The sequence below is a fragment of the Chiloscyllium punctatum genome, chromosome 45 (assembly GCF_047496795.1).
Source record: "Chiloscyllium punctatum isolate Juve2018m chromosome 45, sChiPun1.3, whole genome shotgun sequence".
NCBI classification, from domain to species: domain Eukaryota; kingdom Metazoa; phylum Chordata; class Chondrichthyes; order Orectolobiformes; family Hemiscylliidae; genus Chiloscyllium; species Chiloscyllium punctatum.
In genome coordinates, this window is record NC_092783.1 from 15,774,026 (window position 1) to 15,797,883 (window position 23,858).

Sequence of the window (23,858 nt, forward strand, 5' to 3'; positions counted from 1 at the left end):
TCATTTCTGATTTTGCGCTACCCTATATTAACAACATATCAGAAAAGACAAGCAGACTCCTACGACCACTAGGAATCACGATAGCACACCAACCCAGAGACACAGTATGCCAACTACTCACAAGGTCAAAAGACCCCAAAGCTCCAACATGCAGGACCAACATAAATACAAAATCCCAAGTAACCATAATCACTGCATCAGACTGACTGGAAGAAAAATAGCAATGCAGATACACAAATACCAACTAGCAGCAAAACAGCACGACCTACTCCCTTATCTCAATACACACAGTCAAGGAGGGTCATCAACTTGACTAGGACAACGTAACCACCCTAGGACAAGCTCACCAGAGACATGCACAGGAATTCCTCGAGGACTGGTTTTCAAAGCGAAATGCCATCAACAAGCATGTAGAAATAGACCCAAATACAAACCACAGCAGACAAAACTAGAAATGACACCACCCACCTTAACAGATCACCTCATGCAAGTATCAAGCAGAGCAGAACAATAATACTTCATGGAAGTCACACTGATGATGTTACCCAGCATGGTGACAAAATGTTTGCATCACAACCCACCAACTCAGTGAGCAAACCACAACCGCATGGTATAATTGGTTTTTAAAAGGCTCTCAATAAGGTTTCTCGCAAGGAGTTTATACATTAGATTGATTCGAAGAGATATGAGGATTGATTAATACACAGCAAGTAGAATCAGAATGGATGGAGATTAGGACTGTTTTGGGTCAGAAAGCACTGGAGGAAGTAATTTATACATCCCCACATAGTAAACAAGAAATTACTGGACCTTGTAACAACAATGTTATTGATACGGAAACTTAATCATCATTTAGTCTAGATCAAACAAATGGTGGTCAAGGCAGATGAGTTCATAGACTGATTCAGTGAAAGTTTCTTACAGCGCTATGTTGTGCAACCAACTATGGATAAAGCTATTTCAGGTCTCATATTGTTCAATGAGGTTGCGTTAATTAATAATGTCATAGTAAAGGCTCTACTGAGAAATACTGTTCATAATACATCTGAATTTTATTCCAAATATGAAAACATACCTTAATACTAAACAATAATTGAAACAAAACAAAGCTAGTTCACAGGTATAAGAGGGGAACTGTCCAAGCTTGTCTGGATAAATTGACTGAAAGATAATGCAATAAAGAAGGAGTAGTAACCATTTAACCGAACAATTAAAATTGTTCAACAAAATACATTCAATTGATGAAAATAAACTAAGCAAGAAAGATCCATCCATGGCTTACCAGGAAAGTTAAGGATGGTATTACATTAAAGAAAGAGACTTTAATATTGTAAACAAACAGCAGTAATTCTGAAGGTTGTGGGTGTTCTAGAAAGTTAAGAATTACCAAAAAAAAGATCAAAAAGACATGAAATCAACTGTGCATGAATATAGAAAATGATCTTCAAAATGTTTCCGTGTATGTAAAAAGATAGTTAAAAAGATAAAATAGTTCTGTGTCCTTCTGCACAGAGGTTTTATACCAGATATGGAACATAGCAAAGGGGCTAATAAAAATGAGAAGATTAAGAAAATTAACATCAGCAGAGAAATAGTCCTGGAGAAACTCAAGAGACTAAGACTCAACAAATTTCCAGAACCTGACAATCTATATATAAAGTTCTAGAAACTGCAGAGAAAACAGATTTGTTACCAATTACTTTCCAAAATTACTTCAATGTTGGAAATCTCTTTGTACATTGTACATTGTACAGTCAATGTAACACTGCTATTCAAGAAAGGACAGAGAAAAAAGTTCAGAGAAAACCTGATATCACACATTGGGAAAGTCCTGAAATCTATTATTACGCGTGTCTTAACAATGTACTTGGAAAGAAATAGCATGATTAGAACCAGTCAACTAGGTTTAAGAAAGTGAAATGACGATAAACAAGTTTATTTGTTTTGAGGAACATGTGGGTAGATAAAGGGGGACCAGTAGATGTAGTACACATAAATCTCTGTAAGGAATTTGATCTATTACTACACAAAAGATTAATACGCATTATAAGGACTTGTGTCATTAGAGGGTGCTATAAGAGCATGGTGTAGGATTATATAATAGATCGGAACCAAACAGGAGGTATTAATGAGGCATTTGTCAGTCTGTGGACAGTGACAAGTACAAGGATCACTCATATTTAGAACCTAGATTCAAGCTTACACAAGGATAAAACATATCTAAGCTGCTGATGGCAAAGTTAGATTGGGTTGAAATTTGTGAGGAAGGCACCAAGACTGAAAAGAGACATAGAGTCAGGCAACATCCAAGAAGCAGGAAAATCAACATTTCGGGCAAAAACCCTTCATCAGCCCTTCATCATCAATTGGCTTTTGCCCGAAACATTGAGTTTCCTGCTCCTCAGATGCTGCCTGACCTGCTGTACTTTTCCAGCACCACTCTAATCTAGACACTCGTCTCCAGCATCTGCAGTACCCACTTCCACCTGAAAAGAGACACAGACAGGTTAAGTTTATAGACAACAAGATGGCAGATGAGCTTAATGTGGCAAAGTGTGAGATTATTTAATTCCATCATAACAGATCAGCAGATTCTCATTTTAAGAAAGCAGTGAAACAGAAACGTTCATGTTTAGACAGACTTTGAGCCTGTTCATGTAGGGAACACAGAAAGTTAGCATGCAAGTAAAGTAAACAACGAGGAAAGCAAATCAAATGTTTTCCTTTATTCTTGCATGCAAATCCCTTAGCAAACAATTGTTACAATTGTACAAGATTGGGAGAGATTTAAAGTATCAGTGCCATTCTGGTCCCCAGTTTTATAGAAGAACATACTTGCATTGCAGACAGTACAGCAAAGGTTCAGTTGCTGGATTCCTTGGTTATGGGTTATAGAACATGGAACATAGAAAAGTACAGCACAGAACAGGCCCTTCAGCCCACGATGTTGTGCTGAGAATTATTCCTAAGCTAAAATAAAATAACCTAACCTACGCACCCCTCAACTCACTGCTGTCCATGTGCATGTCCAGCAGTTGCTTAAATGTCCCTAATGATTCTGCTTCCACCATCATCGCTGGCAATGCATTTAATGCATTCACAACCTTTTGCGTAAAGAACCTACCTCTGATGTCTCCTCTATATCTTCCTCCTAATATCTTAAAACTTTGACCCCTCATGCCAGTCAATCCTGCCCTGGGGAAAGTCTCCGGCTATTGATTCTATCCATGCCTCCCATTCCCTTGTATACCTCTATCGGGTCACCTCTTTTCCTCCTTCTCTCCAGAAAGAAAAGTCCGAGCTTAGTCAATCTCTCTTCATAAGACAAGCCCTCCAGTCCAGGCACAGACATAAGACTAATTGGACAGGGATTTCCCTATAAAAAGAAACAACATTCGCCTCCCTCCAATCCTCCGATACGACTCCTGTGGAGAGTGAGGAAGCAAGAATCTTCGCCAGTGGCTTAGCAATCTCCTTTCTCACTTCCCGGAGCAACCGAGGATAAATCTAGTCTAGCCCTGGGGACTTATCAATCTTAATGTTTGCCAAAAAATCCAGCACATCAACTTCATCAATCTTGATTTGTGCAAGCCTGTTTCCCAGCTCCTCAAAGTTCTCATTCACAACAAGGTCCTTTTCCTTAGTGAAAACTGAAGCAAAAAACTTATTTAGGGTTTCCCCTATCTGCTCAGATTGCACACACAAGTTCGCTACCGCTATCCCTGATCGGCCCTCCCTTCTCCCAGATCATTCTCCTATTCCTCACGTATGAATAAAATGTCTAAACCTTCCTGCCATGCCTTTTTGGTGCCCCCTCCTGGATCTCCTCAGTCTATTTCTGAGCTCCTTTCTAGTAAGCCTGTAATACTCTAAAGCTGTGCTCGATCCTTGCTTCCTACACCTTACATAAGCTGCCTTCTTCCTTTTGATGAGAAGCTCCTCCTTTCTCGTCATCCAAGGTTCCTTAATCTTACCCCTTCTTGCCTGTCTCAGAGGGGAAAATTTGTGCATCACTCGCAACAACTGCTCCTTAAACAGTTTCCACATGTCTGTTGTGTCCTTTCCGTGGAACAATTGCTCCTAATCTGTACTACCCAACTCCTGTCTGATAGCGTCATAATTTCCTTTTCCCCAATTAAATATCTTCCCTTGGTAACTGCGCCTTTCCCTCTCCAAGGCTATGGTAAATGTGATTCTGGATTAGTGGTGCTGGAAGAGCACAGCAGTTCAGGCAGCATCCAAGTAGCTTCGCAATCGACGTTTCGGGCAAAAGCCCTTCATCAGGAAACGCTTTTGCCCGAAACATCGATTTCGAAGCCACTTGGATGCTGCCTGAACTGCTGTGCTCTTCCAGCACCACTAATCCAGAATCTGGTTTCCAGCATCTGCAGTCATTGTTTTTACCTCTGTGGTAAATGTGAGGCAGTTGTGATCACTGTCACCAAAGTGTTCTCCCACCACGAGATCTGACACCTGTCCTGGCTCATTGCCGAGCACCAAATCCAAAATGGCCTCTCCCCTCGTCGGCCTGTGTACACACTGAGTAAGGAAACCCTCCTGAATACATATGACAAAAACAGTTCCATCCAAACCATCTGCACTAAGGAGGTTCCAGTTGATATTGGAAAAGTTGAAGTCACCCACAACAACACCCTGCGATATTTGCATTTTTTCCAAAACCTGCCAGTCTATGAGTTCTTCAATCTTCCTACTGCCATTAGGGGGTCTGTAGAAAACCCCAATGAGGTGGCTGCTCCCTTGCTGTTCCTAACTTCCACCCATACTGACTCAGTTGACAAACCTTCCTCAATAACCTTCATTTCTGTAGCTGTGATGCACTCTCTGATTAGCAATGCTACACCACCTCCTCTTTTTTCCACCCTCTCTATTGTTTTTAAATGTTCTAAACCCTGGAACATCTAGCAACCATTCTTGACCCTGAGAAACCCACGTCTCCATTATGGCCACAACATCATAGTCTCAAGTACTGATCCAAGCTCTAAGTTCATCGCTCTTATTTCTGACACTCCTTGCTTTAAAGCAGACACACTTGAACCAATCCTTTTGTTCCATCACATGAATAAACTTCCTGATAGATTCACTACATTCTGCCACTGCCCCATATCTAACTATCCCACTCTCAAATATGTAGTTCTGGTTCCCACACCCCCCTGCCAAACTAATTTATACCCTCTCGAACCACACAAGCATTTCTCTCAACCAGGACATTTTGTGCCCCTCCAATTCAGGTGCAACTTGTCCTTCATGTATGGTCCCACCTTCACCAGAAGGCATCCCAATGGTCTAAATTTCTGAATCCCTCTCTCCTGCACCAAATGCGCACCACATGTTAAGCTGCACTAGCTGCCTGTTCCTCACCTCACTATCTCTTGGTACCTGTAGCAAACCTGAGAACACTACTCTATTTGTCCTGCTTTTCAGCTTCCAACCTAGCTCTCTGTAGTCACTTTTCAGGTCCTCAATCCCTTTCCTGGCTTTATCATTGGTGCCAATGTGTACCACGATTTCTGGCTGCTCACCCCGCACCACCCACCCACCCCCTCCACACCTCCCCCTCCCCCCCCACCTTCAAAATCCTGTAAACCCGTTCGGCGACATCCCGGATACTGGCACCGGGGATACAACATACCTTCTGGGAGTCAACATACCTTCTGGGAGTCCCGTTCCTGACCACAAAATCTGTCAAACCGTCTAACTATTGGGTCCCCTACTACTAGCGCATTTGTATTCTCACCCACCTTCCTTCTGAGCCTCAGTGCCAGAGACCTGACAACTATGGCTTTCCCCTGGTCGAGCGTCCCCACCAGCAGTATCCAAAACAGTATACTTATTGCTGAGGGAAACTGCCACAGGGGATTCCTGCTCTGACTGTAGGTTCCCTTTCCACCCCCTGACAGTAATTCAGCTGTAATCCAGACAGTAATCCAGAAGTAATCTTCCGGAAGAAGGGCTTTTGCCCGAAACGTCGATTCTCTTGTTCCTTTGATGCTGCCTGACCTGCTGCGCTTTTCCAGCAACACATTTTTAAGCTATGATCTCCAGCATCTGCAGTCCTCACTTTCTCCTAGTAATCCAGCTATCCTTGTCCTGTGTCTGCGGAGTGACCACCTCCCTGTACATCCTCTCAATTTCTCCCTCAGCCTTCTGGATGATCCACAGTTCATCCAGCTCCAGCTCCAGTTCCCTAACTCAGTTTTCGAGGAGCTGGAGTTGGAAGCACTTCCCGCAGATGTGATCGGCAGAGACATATGTCGTGTCTCTCACCTGCCACATTCTGCAGGAGAAACATGCAACTGCCCTATCAGCAATACCCCGCTAACCTGAAAGCCCACACAGGACGAAACAAGATTTGGAGATGCTGGTGTTGGACTGGAGTGTACAAAGTTAAAAATCACACAACACCAGGTTATAGTCCAACAGGTTTAATTGGAAGCACACTAGCTTTCAAAGCGTCGCTCGTTCATCAGGTGGTAGCCACTACCACCTGATGAAGGAGCGACGCTCCGAAAGCTAGTGTGCTTCCAATTAAACCTGTTGGACTATAACCTGGTGTTGTGTGATTTTTAACTTAGGACTAAACAAGGAAGAGAAGAAAAGAAAAAAATGAGAAAACCTGAAAACTTATCAAGTTTACAGACTCTTAGTCAAGTTAGAGCAGGTGGGTGAGAGGGAGGCCCTACGGTGTAGCATCTCAGGTTCAGATCTCAACCACTTAAAAAGTTCCCAGCAGCCCTTGTTTCTCTCCGCCCTCTCTCCTCGCTGCTCTGTTCAAAATGGGTTATCTACAAAGCAGCTAAGTAAATTGGCTCCATATTATCTGGAGTTCAGAAGATGAGAGGTGATCTCATTAAAACATTCAAGGTTACAAAGAGCTATAACTGGGTCAAGAAATATCGAATAAAGTGGAAAGAGTTTCAAGATACCATATGGACGTCCCAAAATCACCTTCATCCATTAGGATATAAAGATTCTTCCTGGGAGGACCTAACCAGTCTCCTAATTGGTTCTGCTTGTGTGCTGGTTACCAATACTATGTGAGAATATTTTAGAAGTTATGAAGTGAGCTTCATCGTAGATTGAGCCTGGCATTTCACAATAAAAAAACACACAACGTAGCTGTAATTTAACTTGCTATTTCATGGTACGTAATAAACCTAGTGGTCTGGTGAGTCCGGTTACTGCTCAAGGCACCATAAGGGCAGCTTCACAAAATGCTCACGTTGGGGAAAGTAACCAATAAGGAGAATCAGTAACAGTGATATCCCAGATCAAATACACTATTACTGTACTAGATCCTGACACCAGTGAGGTTATTGTCAATTTCAATTGGTAGCAGTGGTGTAGATTTTGACCAGACAGTACTAGCCTGAAAAAATATTCAGTTGCCACAGCCAGCCAAGTTGAAAAAAAATGTTCAATCAGAAAACGGTTAATCTATCTTTAAGTATTCAGCAGCTCAAAAGCACACAGCATCTATCAGCTATCTCTACAAATGGCAACCAGGATTATAAAGCTGCAATAGCCATAGTAGCTCTAAGCTTGCATGTATACTCTCAGATCAGTTAATAATACTGTGAAAGCCGGTGAGTATCAACCACAATCTCACCAAAGTGGCAGGGGAAAGCTTTGAATTGTAATCCCAAGACACAACATGCAATATTGTCCACCGATGTGAGAAGAGTCCTTTTGTGGAAGTGTGAAATATTTTGTATTCAAAGAAAAATTTAAGGCTTCAAAGATAAAATAAGGCTTAAAACACTTGTTATGGACCAAAGTAAACCCCTCAAAACATGTCAAGGAGATAGGATATCAAGGAGATAGCCTAGACTCTAACATTTTCTTATTTTAAATACAAGCGCCAGGTGTTGCATCACCCTCTCTATTTAATCTCTCCCCAAAATTTGAGACATAGTTCAAATATGTCATTTCTGAACTCCGACTTGCAAATTTCTTCTTAATTGAACTCAGTCGTCCTCTCACCTCATGCCCTAACACTAATTCAAATGGACTGAATTTAATTGATTTATTATGTAAAAATGGAATTCTTTGAACCCAATACTCTGGATCATCTTGACTATAAGCCCTCAACATGGTCTTTAAAGTTTGATGCTGCTGTTCTAATGCTCCCTGCATTTCTGGATGGTACCTAGTATATTTGAATTGTTTTATTGTTAAACTATCTATAACTTCATTCAATAACGTGGATATAAAATTTGTTTCACGATCTGATTGAATTTCTGTGGTTAGTCCATTTTTAGACAAAAAATTTAAGTAACACTGCAACAATCCTATTAGCTGTGATACAGCGTAATGAAATGGCCCCTGGAAATCTATTAGACCCATCTATTATTACTATTTGGAAAAACATAGTTTGATTAAAGATAGCCAGCATGGCTTTGTAAAGGGCAGAGCATCCCTCACAAGGCTTATTGCATTCTTTGAGGACGTGACGAGACAAGTTGACGAAGGTCGAACAGTGGATGTGGTGTATATGGATCTCAGTAAGGTATTTGATAAGATGCCCCATGCTCATTCAGAAAGCTAGGAGGTATGGGAGACAGGAAAATTTAGTTGGTTGGATACAGAATTGGCTGGCCAAAAGAAAACAGTGAGTGGTAGCGAATGAAAAGTATTCCACCTCAAGGTCAGTGACCAATGGTGTCCTGCAGGGATCTGTTCTCGGGCCTCAGCTTTTTGTGGTTTTTATAAATGTCTTGGATGAAGAAGTGAAAGGGTGGTTTAGTAAGTTTGCCGATGACACAAATGTCGGTGGTGTCAAGGACTGTTGCAGGCTACAACAAGACATTGACAGGAAGCAGAGCTGGGCTGAGAACGGGCAGATGGAATTCCACCTGGACAAATGTGATGTGATTTATTTTGGAAGGTTGAATTTAAGTGCTGAATACAGGATTAAAGACAGAATTCCTGGCAGTGTGGATAAACAGCGTATATAGATCCATCTAAGTTGCTACCTAGGTTGAGAGGGTTGATAAGAAAGTGTACAGTGTTTTGAGTTTCATTAATGGGGGATTGAATTTAAAAACTACGAGGTTTTGCTGCAGTTCTATAAAACCCTGATTACACAACATTTGGAATATTGTTTCCAGTTCTGATTGCCTCATTATAGGAAGGATGTAGATGCTTCACAGAGGGAGCAGAGGAGATTTATTAGGATGCTGCCTGGATTGGAGGGTATGTCTTATGAAGAAGGGTGGAGTGAGCTAGGGCTTTTCACAGAGAAACAAGAGAGGTGAATTAATAGACGTATACAAGATAATGAGAGGAATATACCGAGTAGATAACTAGAGATCTTTCCCCAGGGCAGAAATGGTTATCACAAGGGGTCATAATTTTAAAGTGATTAAAGGAAGGTTTTGGGGAGATGTCAAAGGTAGGTTCTTTACATGGAGAGTGGTGGGCACCTAGGATGCACTGCCAGTGGAGGTAGGAGAGTCAGAGACATTAGGGACATTTAAGCGACTCTTGGATAGGCACATGGATGATAGTTCGATCTTAAAATAGGATAAAAGATTGGCACAACATCGAGGGACGAAGAGCCTGTACTGTGCTGTACTGTTCTATGTACATCCAAATGCAGTAGATACCAGGACATTGAGTAAATTTCAGGAGACAGATAGATTTTTAATTAGTAATTGCTTGAAGGGTTATGGGAAACAGGCTGGAGAGTGGAAACAAGGCCAAAGTGAGATCAATCTTGATTGTACAGTATGGGAAAGGAGGCTTGAGCGGTTACGTTGCCTGCTCCAAGTTCTTATGTCTTTTAAAACTATTTTTGTTCTTGAAAATAACTTTGCATTCTCATTTACAGTCTTTTCAAACAGTGGAAATATAAATAATTGTGTCAAACTAGGCCCAAATGCAGCTCCTCTTCAGGCAAGCCCACTTTAACTGTGGCCTATACATTTTGCTCTAATGCAGTATCATACTGTGTAATTAACCAAAAGTGACAATGTTTAAGTGAAGCTTCTTCAACTGTTGTATTTCTTTTCTTCTTCTGTCCAGGTTTAATTCTTCAAATGAATTATTATCTGGATAACTAAAAAGATTGCTTATTGACTGTTCTCAAGTCAAATGACAATTGTTTATTATTTGTGGATTTGCACAGAGATTAGACGTGAGGTCCTTTTATCCAGATGCTACAGTTCAGCTCCCTTCTTGAGATCCTGACATGCACTTTTGTAATTCACCAACAACTGTGAATAGCATGATTTATTTCAATAAGTACAAGCTTTTGGAGGATCACTGAACACTCTTCACAATGCTCTCTGAACAAGGGGACCGTCCTCCCTTTATTCAGGGTTTTACATCACAGTCAGTCATGCATGCAAGACAGACTCCGCCCCCCCCTCCCCGATAGTCACATCCAAAAACAACGTAAAGTGATTAGATTATTTCCAGAAACAATGTCCGATCAAGTTGTTCCTTAAAAAGGTATGTGATTAAGTTATTCCTTTAACTACAGCATTTACAGAATATGATCAGATTGTCACATCTTGCCTACAAGACAGGAAAACACAAACCCCGGACATCCAATTGCTTACATGTCAGCAGAACAACTTAACCATTTCACACCTCATTCCCTACTTTTATCATTCCATGATAACCAACGACATGGGGCTGAAAAAGGCGCCAGCAGCTTATTCATGAGAATCTGACAGCCAGTATTTAAGCCATTTATTCACAAACAACATACAATGATTATAACAACAAGAATTACTAGTCCATGCAGAAGATAGGATCCCCAGGATTCTCTCGAGTGGAAAAAAAGTGTTCACCAGTAAAGTTCTTAAATCCACAGTCCTTAGTGACTACTCCACTCCTCCAAGTTGAGTGGAAATGAGCCAGTTATCCAAAAACTCCTTCAGGAAACTCCAACCTGAAAATAAAATCCAATCTTCTATTACACATCAGTGAATCTGCACAGTTACTAACTTTGTTGCTTGAATTCAGGTTTCACTGGACATTGGAGTGTGTTCAAGAAAACTTAACAAACAGCAAAATTCACAACTGATATTGGAAGAACCTGTTTGGGAGAGGTTGCAGCACAGAAACAGATAGGTAAATAGTTTTAAGTATGGCATTGCTGTAAATCTACAATAGTCAATAGAGTGGGTTCTTTCTTGATTATATGGTTTTATTGGGATCTGCCATTTGCTTAAATTTTTAAAATATAAGCACCTGAGTGGTGTTTTGTACAGCAATGAGACGGTGCTATTTTCTAGGTCTGCAGATTGGAAGGAGCAAAATAGCCTTTAGTAGAGTGACATGCTCTTCTTGTCAGATGTGGGAGATTTGAGAGAGTTTACGAGTTACTGAAGAATTCACTGCAACAAATGTCTTTGGTTGCAAATCCTGTCAGATAGATTGCCTCTAACTGTCACTCTAACCGATCCAATGAGGAATTTACAAGAGCGAGGGAGTGTGATGGATAGCAGTTATAGGAAGAGAGAAAAGCCGCAGTTGCAGTCAGGTAGATGGTTTAACTCCAAGAAAGGTAGGAAAGGTAGGCAGATAGTACTGGAGTCTTCTGTGGCTATCCCCATTTCAAATTAGTATGCTGATCTGGAAAATGTACGAGGTCATGGTCTTTCAGTGGAATGTAACACCAACAGCCAAGTTTTTGGCATCGAGATTGGCTCCAATGCAATGAGGGGTACGTTGGGGTCCATAAGATCAATTGTGTTAAGGGAGCCTCCAGTCAGAGGTAGAGACAGACACTTCTGTGGGCAGCAGTGAAAAATCAGAATGGTGTGTTGCCTCTCTGGTGCCAGGATCAAGGATCAAGGATTTCTCAGAGAGGGTGCAGAATATTCTCAAGGCAGAGAGGGACCAGCATGAGGTCATTATACACACTGGAACAAATGACACAGGAAGGGAAAAGATGAGATTCTAAAGGGAGAATATAGAGAGTTAGGCAGGGATTTAAAAAGGAGTTCCTCAAGAGTAGTAATATCTGGAATACTCCTGTTGCTACAAGCTGTGGAGGGTAGGAATAGGAGGATAGAACAGATGAATGCATGGCTGAGGAGCTGGTGTATGGGAGAAGGATTCATATTTTTGGATCATCAGAATCTCTTCTGGGGTAGAAGTGACCTGTACAAGAAGGACGGATTACACCTGAATTGGAAGGGGACTAGTATACTGGCAGGGAGATTTGCTAGAGGTACTCAGGCGCATTTAAACTAGTAAGGTTTGGGGGTGGGGGGGGTGGGGGGCGTTGGGTGGTGGGAGATGGGACCCAGGGAGATAGTCAGAGAAGACATCAATCTGAGACTGGTACAGTTGAGAAAAGAAGCAAGTCAAACAGTCAGGGCAGATAGGGACAACACAGCAAACAAGGGAGGACTGATAAATCAACTGCATTTATTTCAATGCAAGAGGCCCAACAGGGAAGGTAGATGAACTCAGGGCATGGTTAGGAACATGGGACTGGGATGTCACAGCAATTACTGAAACATAGCTCAGGGATGGACAGGACTGGCAGGCTTAATGTTCCAGGATACAAATGCTACAGAAAGGACAGTTTGGGAGGCAAGAGAGGAGGGCGAGTGGCGTTTTTGATAAGGGATAGCATTACATCCAGGGACGTTATTTGGGTGAAACTGAGAAATAAGAAAAGGATGATCACCTTGTTGCAATTGTATTATAGACCCTCTAATAGTGAGCGAGAAATTGAGAAACAAATTTGTAAGGAGATCTCAGTTATCTGCAAGAATAATAGGGTGTTTATGGTAGGGGATTTTAACTTTCCAAACATAGACTGGGATTGCCATCGTGTTAAGTGGTTAGATGGAGAGGAATTTGTTAAGTGTCTACAAGAAAATTTTCTGATTCAATATGTAGATGCACCGATTAGAGAAGGTGCAAAACTTGACCTACTCTTGGGAAATAAGGCAGGGCAGGTGACTGAGGTGTCAGTGGGGGAGCACTTTGGGGCCAGCGACGATAATTCTATTAGTTTTAAAATACTGATGGAAAAGGATAGATCAGATCTAACAGTTGGAGTTCTAAATTGAAGGAAGGCTAATTTTGATGGTATTCCGCAAGAACTTTCAGAAGCTGATTGGGGTCAAATGTTCGCAGGTAAATGAACAGCTGAGAAATGGGAAGCCTTCAGAAATGAGATTATGAGAATCCAGAAACAACATATCCCTGTGAGGGTGAAAGGAAAGGCTGACAAGTGTAGGGAATGTTGGATGATGAGAGAAATTGAGGGTTGGTAAAGAAGGAGAGATCAAGTGAATCCTGAGAAGAGCAGAAAGGCAGGAGTATAAATGAGATAGCTTTGGCAAAAAAAAAGGTTAAGGAGAATCCAAAGAGTTTTTACAAATACATTCAGGACAAAAGGATAACCAGGGAGAGAATAGGGCCCTTCAAAGATCAGCGAGGCGACCTATGTGTGAAGCTGCAAGAGATGCTAAATGAGTAGTTTGCATCAGTATTTACTGTGGAGAAGGACATGGAAGATATAGAATTTAGTTAAATAGATGGTAACATGTTGAAAAATATCCATATTACAGAGGAGGAAGTGCAGGATATCTTGAAACGCATAAAGATGGATAAATCACAGGACCTGATCAGGTGTACCTGAGAACTCTGTGGGAAGCTAGAGAAGTGATTGCTGGGCCTCTTGCTGAGATATCTGTATCATCGATAGTTACAGGTGAGGTGCCGGAAGACTGGAGGCTGGCTAACGTGGTGCCATTGTTTAAGAAGGGTCATAAGTACAAGCTAGGGAAATGTAGAGCAGTGAGCCTGACGTCGGTCGTGGGAAACATGTTGGAGGGAATCCTGAGGGACAGGATTTACACATATTTGGAAAGGCAAAGACTGATTAGGGATAGTCAGCATTGCTTTGTGCATGGGAAATCATGTCTCATGAACATGATTGAGTTTTTTGAAAATGTAACAAAGAGGAGTGATGAGGGCAGAGTGGTGGATATATCTATATAGACTACAGTAAAGCGTTCAATAAGGTTCTCCATGGGAGACTGGTGAGCAAGATTAGATCTCATGGGATACAGGGAGAACTAGCCATTTGGATACAGCACTGGCTCAAAGGTAGAAGACAGAGGGTGGTGGTGGAGGGTTGTTTTTCAGACTAGAGGCCTGTGACCAGTGGAGTGCCACAAGGATTGGTGCTGGGTCCACTACTTTTTGTCATTTATATAAACGATTTGGATGTGAGCATAAGAGGTACAGTTCATAAATTGGAAGTGTATTGGACAGTGAAGAAGGTTACCACAGATTAAAACGTGATCTTGATCAGATGGGCCAATGGGCTGAGGAGTGGCAGATGGAATTTAATTTAGATGAATGCAAGATGCTGCATTTTGGGAAAGCAAATATTAGCAGGGCTTATACACTTAATGGTAAGGTTCTAGAGAGCATTGCTGAACAAAGAGACCTTGGACTACAGGTTCATAGTTTCTTGGAAGTCGAGTCACAGGTAGATAGGATAGCGAAGAAGGCATTTGGTATGCATTCCTTTATTGGTTAGAGTATTGAGTACAGGAGTTGGGAGGTCATGTTGCAGCTGTACAGGACATTGGTTAGGCCACTGTTGGAATATTGCGTGCGATTCTGGTCTCCTCCCTATCGGAAGGATGTTGTGAAACTTGAAAGGGTTCGGGAAAGATTTACAAGGACGTTGCCAGGGTTGGAGGATGTGAGCTGTAGGGAGAGGTTGAACAGGCTGGGGCTGTTTTCTGTGGAGCAAAGGCTGAAGGGTGACCTCATAGGAGGTGTATAAAATCATGAGGGCCATAGATAGGATAAATAGACAAAGTCTTTTCCCTGGGGTGGGGCAGTCCAGAACTAGAGGGCATAGTTTTAGGGTGAGAGGGGAAATATATAAAAGGGATGAAAGTGGCACTTTTTCATGCAGAAGGTGGTGCATGTGAGAAGCTGCCAGAGGAAGTGGTGGAAGCTGGTACAATTGCAACATTGAAAAGGCATCTGGATGGGTATGTGAATTGGAAGGGTTTAGAGGGATATAGGCCAAGTGCTGGCAAATGGGACTACAATGGGTTGGGATATCTAGTCAGCCTGGACAAGTTGGAGTAAAGAGTCTAGTTCTGTCCTGTACAGCTCTATGACTCTATGGCTCCATCACTCCATGGAGAAATCTGAATTCCTGGATAAGGGCAGTTAAATACTTAACAAAACTGAATAGATTCCATCCTTGTGGAGATGCTTCAGATGGATGATACTAGCACATCTCTGCCTGAAGTGTGGTAGCTGCAGCATTAGGGTAGGTGAACGTAGTATGTGGAATGGCTGTTGTGTTCAGTGGCTAGGGTGTCCAGGCCTCTAGAGATGCAGGGTTAAATGCTATTCCTACAACATCATAGAGGTCCCATGCAATGAGGTGTGCTCCCAATGCAGGGTGCATATTTGGAGGTTCAGGTGTAACCATCAGTTTTCTTTTGGCCATCTTTGTGTTAGCCTTTGCTAATTCAAACAAGAGAGTCTGAGGATTTTCAGGATCATATCAAATAGCATTTAATGCATTCTTTGCTGCTTCTGCTCCCACTCTGCTGTCAAATGTAACAAAGCCAAGTGATTGTTTTGATGTTAGCTTGATCAGTTAACCTTCATATCCCTTAAGTGGTTGAAAGAGAAGGTAAAGCTCACATGGCTTAATATCCATAGGAAGTCCACTGACAAAAAGCGTATGGACCTCCTCTTCACCGTTGTTAGCTTCGTCACTTTTCACGCTCATGACCGGGGAGCTGATTGAATCCATTGTGTCCCCTACTGCGGGCACACGGTGCTGGTCTGGAAGAGTAGGAGGGTTTGCCTGAATGGGTGCGATACGTTCTGGGGTCAATCGTCTAACAGAAGCGCTAAGCAAGGTTCCCAGGAATGTGACTTGCACGGAGTGTGCAATGGGTAAAATTTCCATGGGTCTGGGTAAGTGGAGTGGCACTTGAATCAGGTTGTGGAGGGGTGGATGGTGATCCTAGGGTATGCTTTACCTGTGAATAGAGACAATGTTAGCTGCTGAAAGTATCTTTGCATTTCCTCTCTCATTCCCTCCTTGCCAAGGTGTGTATCAGTATGAAGACAGTCACTAAGCATTAGTAACAAAGCAGAGTTGAGAGTGTGCTGCTGGAAAAGCACAGCAGGTCAGGCAGCATCCAAGGAGCAGGAGAATCGACGAATTGGGCATAAGCCCGTCATCAGGAATGAGGCTGATGGGTCACGGCTGAGTGATAAATGGGATTTGGGGGAAGGTAACTCCGAAAGCGATAGGTGGATGAAGATGAGGGAGAAGGTGATAGATCGGGGTTGGGTGGGGGGGCGGGGGGGGGGGGGGGGGGGGGGGGGTGTGGTGGACAGGTCCGGAGGGTGTGCAGAGTTGGAGGCTTGGGACTAGGATAATGTGGTGGGAGGAGAATTGAGGAAGCTATTGAAATCCACATTATTCTCGTGTGGTTGCAGGGTCCCGAGGCGGAATATAAGGCGTTCCTCCTCCAAGCGTCGGGTGGTAAAGGTTTGGCGGTGGAGGAGGACCAGGACCAGCATGTTCTTGATGGAGTCAGAGGGGGAGTTGAAGTGTTCAGCCACAGGGCGGTAGGGTTAATGGGTATGGGTGTCCGAGAGATGCTCTCTGAAACGATCCGCAAGAAGGCGTCCTGTCTCCCTGATGTGCAGGAGACCACATCGGGTACAACCGATGCAGTAGATGACATTGGTCAAGGTGCAGATAAACTTCTGATGGGTAACAAAGCATCAGGTATATACACTTGACCAACTGGAGTGATCCAGTGTCCTTTTGACGCAGAGTGCGACCACCCATGCGTCTTCCATATTTGTTTTCCTGGGTCAGGGGCATCCCTCGTAGACCCTGCACAGTGTCAATGCCTGGTTTGCCTGTTGTTTTAGAGCACATGCTGGTTCACAGAGGACACAACAGAATTGCAGGCTGCTGCCGTGTCTTTGGCAGCTCGATCAGCTCTGGCATTGCTATTGCTGATGTCCGTATTGTCCCTTACATGGGCAGTACATTTGATTATGGCCAATAGCTTTGGAAGACAATCCTCCTCCTGGTCATTAGTGTCATTATTCTGAAACATTATTAGCAGACCAGACTTGCCAGGAGGTACCGTTTTATTCCCACCTGATAGTCCGGCTTGGCATTTCAACCCTGATTCCTTATTTTGCCTCTCCTTTCCCAACTTTTCCTGTTTTCTCTACTCATATCAGAAGCCTTACACTGACTGTTCAGCACCTCCCAAGACTTAGGGTTTCCCTCATGATTACACACAGTAATTCCTCTTTGACGTACGTCAATCTCCCAACTGGCCTGTTTAGATTTATTTGTTATTTCCTCAGCAGTCTTTCTCCACACGGGTATTAAAGTTTTCCATTTAGTCCCCGTATTACATTTCCAAATTGCTTCTTCTGATTTTAAACATTTATCTATGTCCCAAGTTACTCCCATTGGACAAATTTAATTTCCTAATTTTTTATTTAAACATCCAGGCAGGCACCTGAACTGTTCCTTGTTTTGGGGGTCATCCCAGCAAACTAGATACAGAGGGGTTCCGACATCCGAATTATCCAATGTCTGTCCCATTTTTAAGTCTCAACTTTCTAACTTATCTCTATATACTAGTTCAATGCCCTGAGTCTCCACACCCACTTCAGGGTCCAGAGTACTTTTACCAAAGTAAAACGGTTGTCACTCCATGAACGTGCACCTGGCCAATGTCAATTTTTGGGTTGGAGATATGGGACTGAATTTGTTTGATGCTCATCCCATTACTTGAAAATCAGAAGAGAGGTCACATACAACAGTAGCACTGAGGCCTGAGAAATATAAACATTTGCAGTTTTTGTTTAATAGGTCAATTTCTGTACAAGAATTAATATTCTTGAAAGAAAACTGTAGTGCTCATAGTCAGTCCTTTTACAATTTGCCAGTCCACTTGGTTGGCCTGTACTTCAAGCATCTCAACTACCTAGTCCTGTTCAGGATTAAAGTAGGATTCAATTCATTAACACAGTCCATGCACCCAACTCAAAATTAATCTTGTCTCAAGTTCCTCTCTGGCCTGCCCCAAGAATAGCAACATGACTCAATGAAAATCCTCTGTATTTCATTGCTGAGTTCCAAAAAATTAAAAATAAATGATGAATCAATAACTGTCATTCCTTGTTTGCAGACTTTTTACTCTGACAGGTAAATTAATGCTAGAGAATGTCGAAAAGGGATCCAAAGGTACCAATGTAATGACAAGCAAAACGATACAGCGATACTGATGCAGATCCTCCATTGTGTGTTTTGGGCATTCAAGGTGATGAAGTAACACTGGATGAGTCTGTACAAAACCATGCTTCAGGGGACAGCATGCTCATGCATAACATGCAAGAAATCAATCAAAGAAATAGAGCACCTGCAGATCCTAAAGGGTAACAACCTCCAAATCACTGCTTTGTTTGAGGATACTGCTTCTGAAAATGTAACCATCATTAGAAAAGAAGCCACAAATAATCACCACCACTACGTTTTGTGTTGGAGTCATTTAAAACATTCTAACAGTTCATTGCCTCATTAATGGACTCTCAATAAAAAACGATCAGTTAAAAATGTGCGCCCACGCATGTTTTCCATAAGTAGCATGCTATCTCATAATCCTGGATAAGCATCTCTCCCTGTTTTAATTTGATTTGAGTCCAAAATTCCAATATACTTTCCGATAGATGTATGTTCGTTCTGTTGTCCTTTTCAAAGCCTCAAATACACCAGAATTTGAAGGATGACAATAGAGCAATATTCCTATGGATCCGCCAGCCACAGGTTTAAAGGAACAAATCTTTGACATCCATTGAACTGGTTGAACAGCTCACCTGAAAGGCAGAATCTTCAGTCTATTGTAGGGTCAACCTAGCTTTTGTGGTTAATTTTCAATGGAACTCAAACCCAAACTTTGTGGCACATGCACAAGCACGCGAACAACTACAGCAAAATCTCACACTCAATGATATTCAGGAACAAACACAAATGTCCCTGATTAGAATAAATTAGCATTTTGGGATATAGAAATTGATAATATTGTTCGGCTATCAGGTTTTTTCAAGTTGCAATTGGCTAAGTAGAGAAAGGTAAACCATTTGAAATAATTTGACACCAGGTTACAGTCCAACAGGTTTATCGAGAGGATCTCAAAGAAGATCACACATATCAACACTGAGTACTTTCAAATAAACGTGCTGGACTGTAACCTGGTGTTGTGTGATTTTCAAATTTATCCACCCCAGTCCAACACCAGCACCACCACATCATTGGAATAATATAATTGGTTTCTTAAAGGCTTTTAAGATGTCTCAGAAGGAGTTGATACATGAAATTGATTACCAGCATTTGAGTATTGATTAATATACAGCACCACAGTTGGGTTACTTTCAGAGTGGTCAGTTGCAATCTACAGGGTGTAAGCAGGATCAGGTCTCAGGCCTCGGTTACAATCAAAGCATTCCAACTAGTCATACCGAAGAACCAGTTGGTATGAAAATAAGGTGTGATAATCATTCAAAGGGATATCAAGAAAGTGCAACATTTAGTGATAGATAACAAGATGGCAAATGATCTGAATGTGGGGAAAGAGGAAATTATTCCCTTAGGGAGGAAAATTAGAAAAGATCATTTTTGGCTGCATTCGCAGGGAAAGTTATGCTTCACGGGGAATATAACGGAAATGTTCAAAAGATTGATTTCCAGAATGAGAGGGCTGTCCATGACAAGTAGAATTGCCCTATTTTTCTCAAGGACAAAGTGAGGACTGCAGATGCTGGAGATCAGAGTCAAAAGTGTGGTGCTGGAAAAGCACAGGCAGCATCCAAGGTGCACAGGGATTGATGTTTTGGGCACAAGCCTTTCATCAGGAAGAAAGGGCTGATGAAGGGCTTATTATCAAAGCATCGATTCTCCTGCTCCTCAGATGCTGCCTGACGTGCTGTGCTTTTTCAGCACCACACTCTTGACTACTTTTGCTCAAGTTTAGAGGAACTGAATTCAAAAATTTAAAGACAGATAAACAGAGCAGTTGCTGAGATGCTGTCTCTCCTGGCTGATAATGTTACTGGGCCAGGTTTCAAAATAAACAGCTTGCGACTAGGACTCAGAGCAGGAGATTCTTCAGAGTTAAGAATTGCTGAAACTCTCTACTCCAGAGATTACTGGATGCTCATTCATTGAGTATATTCAAGACTGAATAGATTATTGAGCAATATGGAAAATAAGGAATATGAGAATAGAAACAGTAAAGTACAGTTAATTTAGAAGATCAATTATAATTGGGCATGGCATGGTGGGTGGCTCAGTGGTTAGCACTGCTGCCTCACAGCACCAGGGACCTGGTTCGATTCCCATCTCGGGTGACTGTCTGCGTGGAGTTTGCACATTCTCCCAGTGTCTGTGTGGGTTTCCTCCCACTGTCCAAAAATGTGTAGGTCAGGTGAATTGGTAACGCCAAATTGCCCATAGTGTTAGCTGCATTTGTCAGGGGTAAATAGAGATTGATGGGGGTGGATCTGGGTATGTTGCTCTGCGGAGGATCAGTTTGGAATTGTTGAGCCAAATGGCCTGTTTCCATACTGTAGGTAATCTAATCTTACTGAATGATTGAGCAGCCTTGAGATTCAAACGGCTTCTTCCTATTCCTTTCTACATTCCTCTGCTGATAAATGTGTATATCTTATTCTTATGTGAGATGGACCTAAGTCAAATGGTCTATGTGGTTTGTATTGGCGATTTCAAAAGGAGATTAGAGGAGTACTTGAGCAAAGTAACCTCACAAGGATACAGTGATAGGGCAGGAGAGTCAGCCCGGTCCAAGTGCTCTACAGAAGTTGGCTTGCATTTTAGATCACTAAAAAAAGTGAAGACTGAGATAGCAGAGCACTTGTAATAATATCCTAATCTTCCCTCCAAATGTGCAAAGGGTCAGAGAATTGGCAAGTGGTAAATGCGACATTCTTTATTCAAGAGAGACTATGAAAACATTACTAGCAACTAAAGCCAATCATTTTCACAAATTAGGCTTTAGATAAGAACTAGAGAAAATAATCAACAGGAAACAAACCAGCAGGCACTTGGAGTAGTTATAGTTAATTGAGGAGAATCGGGGGGAGTTTGTAAGTGGCTTGACTAATGACATTTCTAAGATTTGACAGAGGTACATGAGGGGAATACAATGTTTAATGTCCATATGAACTTGAAGAAAGCATTTGGCAAAGTACCCCGTTAATGGCTGCAAAACAAGATTTAGACTCCTCAAATAGGAGGTTTTGTCACCTTGTATAAAAGATTAGCTTAAAGACAGAAAATTATGGGTCATGATAAATGGTCGTTCTTCAAAGTGGATGATGATAGACATTGGTGTACACAGGGGTTGGTTCTAAAGCCACAAGTATTTTGATTTGCATATTGGAATGTACAGTCAAATATCAAAATTTGCAAGGGATATGAAATTTGGAGGTGTAGTAGACAGTGAGGATGACAGCAGCTGACTGCACCAGACATGGGTAGACGAGAAGAATGGGCAAACAAGTGTCAGATGACAATTAATTTTTAAAAAGTTCTGTAATTGTCAAAGTTATAGGGAGAGGCATTTTAGAGAATAGCACTATTAATTTGTAGTAACTAATGGATCTGAGGGTGTATGTGTATCTTGAAGGTGGTGTAACATGTGGAGTATGTGGCTCGCAAAGCATATGGCAACTTTGTAAATATGGAAGCAAGAAAGTTAAGTTGAACCTTTATACAGCTTTTATTAAGTCATAACGGGACTATTGCATCCAGCTCTGGTCACCACTTTAAGAAGGATATGAGAGTTCGAGAGGACGCAGAGATTTACCAATATGGTGGCATTGATAATGACAGAAAATATTGGCATGAATCTGCTTCTCCTTGGAAAATTTCAATATCAGGAGCTACACAACCAGACAGGGTATATATTATTGGGACATGCATGGGTTGCAAAAGGTAGTTAATACCGGAAACATTTTGGAAAGACTGGCGTACAGGACGATAAACACATGTAGCCCTGATATTAAAGAATAGCACACAAACATGAGCAAGGAAGAATTTTGGCTCAGAAAATCAATAAGTAGAATCAGCATGAGTGGAGATTAGGACTAGTAAGGGTCAGAAAGCACTGGTGGAAGCAATTTATACATCCCCAAATAGTAAGCAAGACATTGCTAGAGCTGGTAAGAACAATATTATCAATGCAGAAACTTAATCATCACTTAATGTGGACCAATCAAATGGTGGTCAAGGACTGATTCAGCGAAAGTTTCTTAGAGCTCGGGATAAAGCTATTTCAGATCTAGTATCGTGCAACAAGGTTGAATTAGGACTGCCATAGTAAAAGCTCCACTGAGAAATACTGTTCACAATACAACTGAATTTTATTCTAATATGAAAACATACACCAATACAAAACAAGAATTGTAAACAAGGCAAAGCCAGCTGCAGGGATATGAGATATAGTTCAAGGCGATAGCTGAAGGGATAATGGAGGTTTTAGTAGTGATCTTTCAGGAATTGCTGGAGTCAGGGAGGGTACCAGAAGACTGGACAATCGCTAATGTAACTCCGTTTAAGAAGAGAGTAAGGGAAAAGAAGGGAAATTCGATGCCGACTAATCTGACCTCAGTCATTGGAAAGACTTGAGTTGGTTGTGAAGGATGAGGATCTCTGAATATTTGGAAATGCATGGTAAACTAGGGCAAATTCAGCTTAGTTTCATCAAAGGGAGGCCATGCCTGAAAATCTTTTAAAATTATTTGGGGAGGTAATGAGCAGGTTAGACCATGGAGAGCCAATGGATGCAAACTATCTGGACTTCAAGAAGGCCTGTGATAAGTCACTGCACAGGAGTAAGATAAGAGACCACGGTATTAGAGACAAGGTATTGACATGGATACAAGACAGACTGGCAGAAGGCAGAGGGTAGGGATAAAAGGCTCCTTCTCAGGATAGAACCTGTGGTGTTCCAGGAGGGTCAGTGCTGGGCCACAACTTTTCACTTTATATATGAATGATTTGGATGAAGGAACTGAGGGCATTCTGGTTAAGTTCGCAAATGATACAAAGATAGGTGTAGCGACAGGTAGTATTGAATTGGCAGGGTGGGTACAGAAAGACTTGGATAGGGTTGGATGAGTGGGCAAAGAAGTGGCAGATGAAATACAACATGGGAAAGTGTGAGGTCATGCACTTTGGTAGGAAGAATAAAGGACATGGACTACTTTCTAAATGGGGAGAAAATACATAAATTTGAAGTGCAAAGGGACTTGGGACTCCTGGTCGGGTTTCTCTTCAGGTAAACTTGCAGTTTGAGTCAGTAGTTAGGAAGGAAAATACAATGTTGTCATTCATCTTGGGAGGACTACAGTAGAAATGTAGGGATGCACTTCTGAGGCTTTATAAAGCTCTGAGAGACCTCCACCCCAACTCCCTTCCAAACCCCTTCCTGCCACTGCTCACTGCCATCAATCGGATTCATTCCTCCCATTGACCAACTAGGTCAGACCCTTTACTTGCCTTCACCTATCCCCACCTCATCACCCTGCCTCCGCCTCCCTCTTTTTCTGCACCTTCCTCACACCCACCTCTAGTCTTGAAGAAGGGTTACACCCAAAACGTTGACTTCTGCACCTCCTGATGCTGCCTGGCTTGCTGTGTCCTTCTAGCCTCCTGCCTGTCTACCTCATAAGGATCTGGTCAGACCACATTTAGAATATTGTGATCAATTTACCGCAGGAAGGATATATTGGCCCTACTGCAGGTCCAGACGAAA

The 23,858-nt window shown here is 42.1% G+C and overlaps 1 protein-coding gene and 1 pseudogene across 1 annotated transcript in view; both read right to left on the reverse strand.

Annotated features, from left to right (window-relative positions):
* LOC140467183 (5' exonuclease Apollo-like) overlaps nt 1–23,858 on the reverse strand; it is a 191,327-nt gene that overhangs the window by 133,423 nt on the left and 34,046 nt on the right. The gene's annotated exons all lie outside the window — the stretch shown is intronic.
* Nucleotides 15,143–15,766, reverse strand: LOC140467064 (RNA-binding protein, mRNA-processing factor 2a pseudogene; annotated as a pseudogene).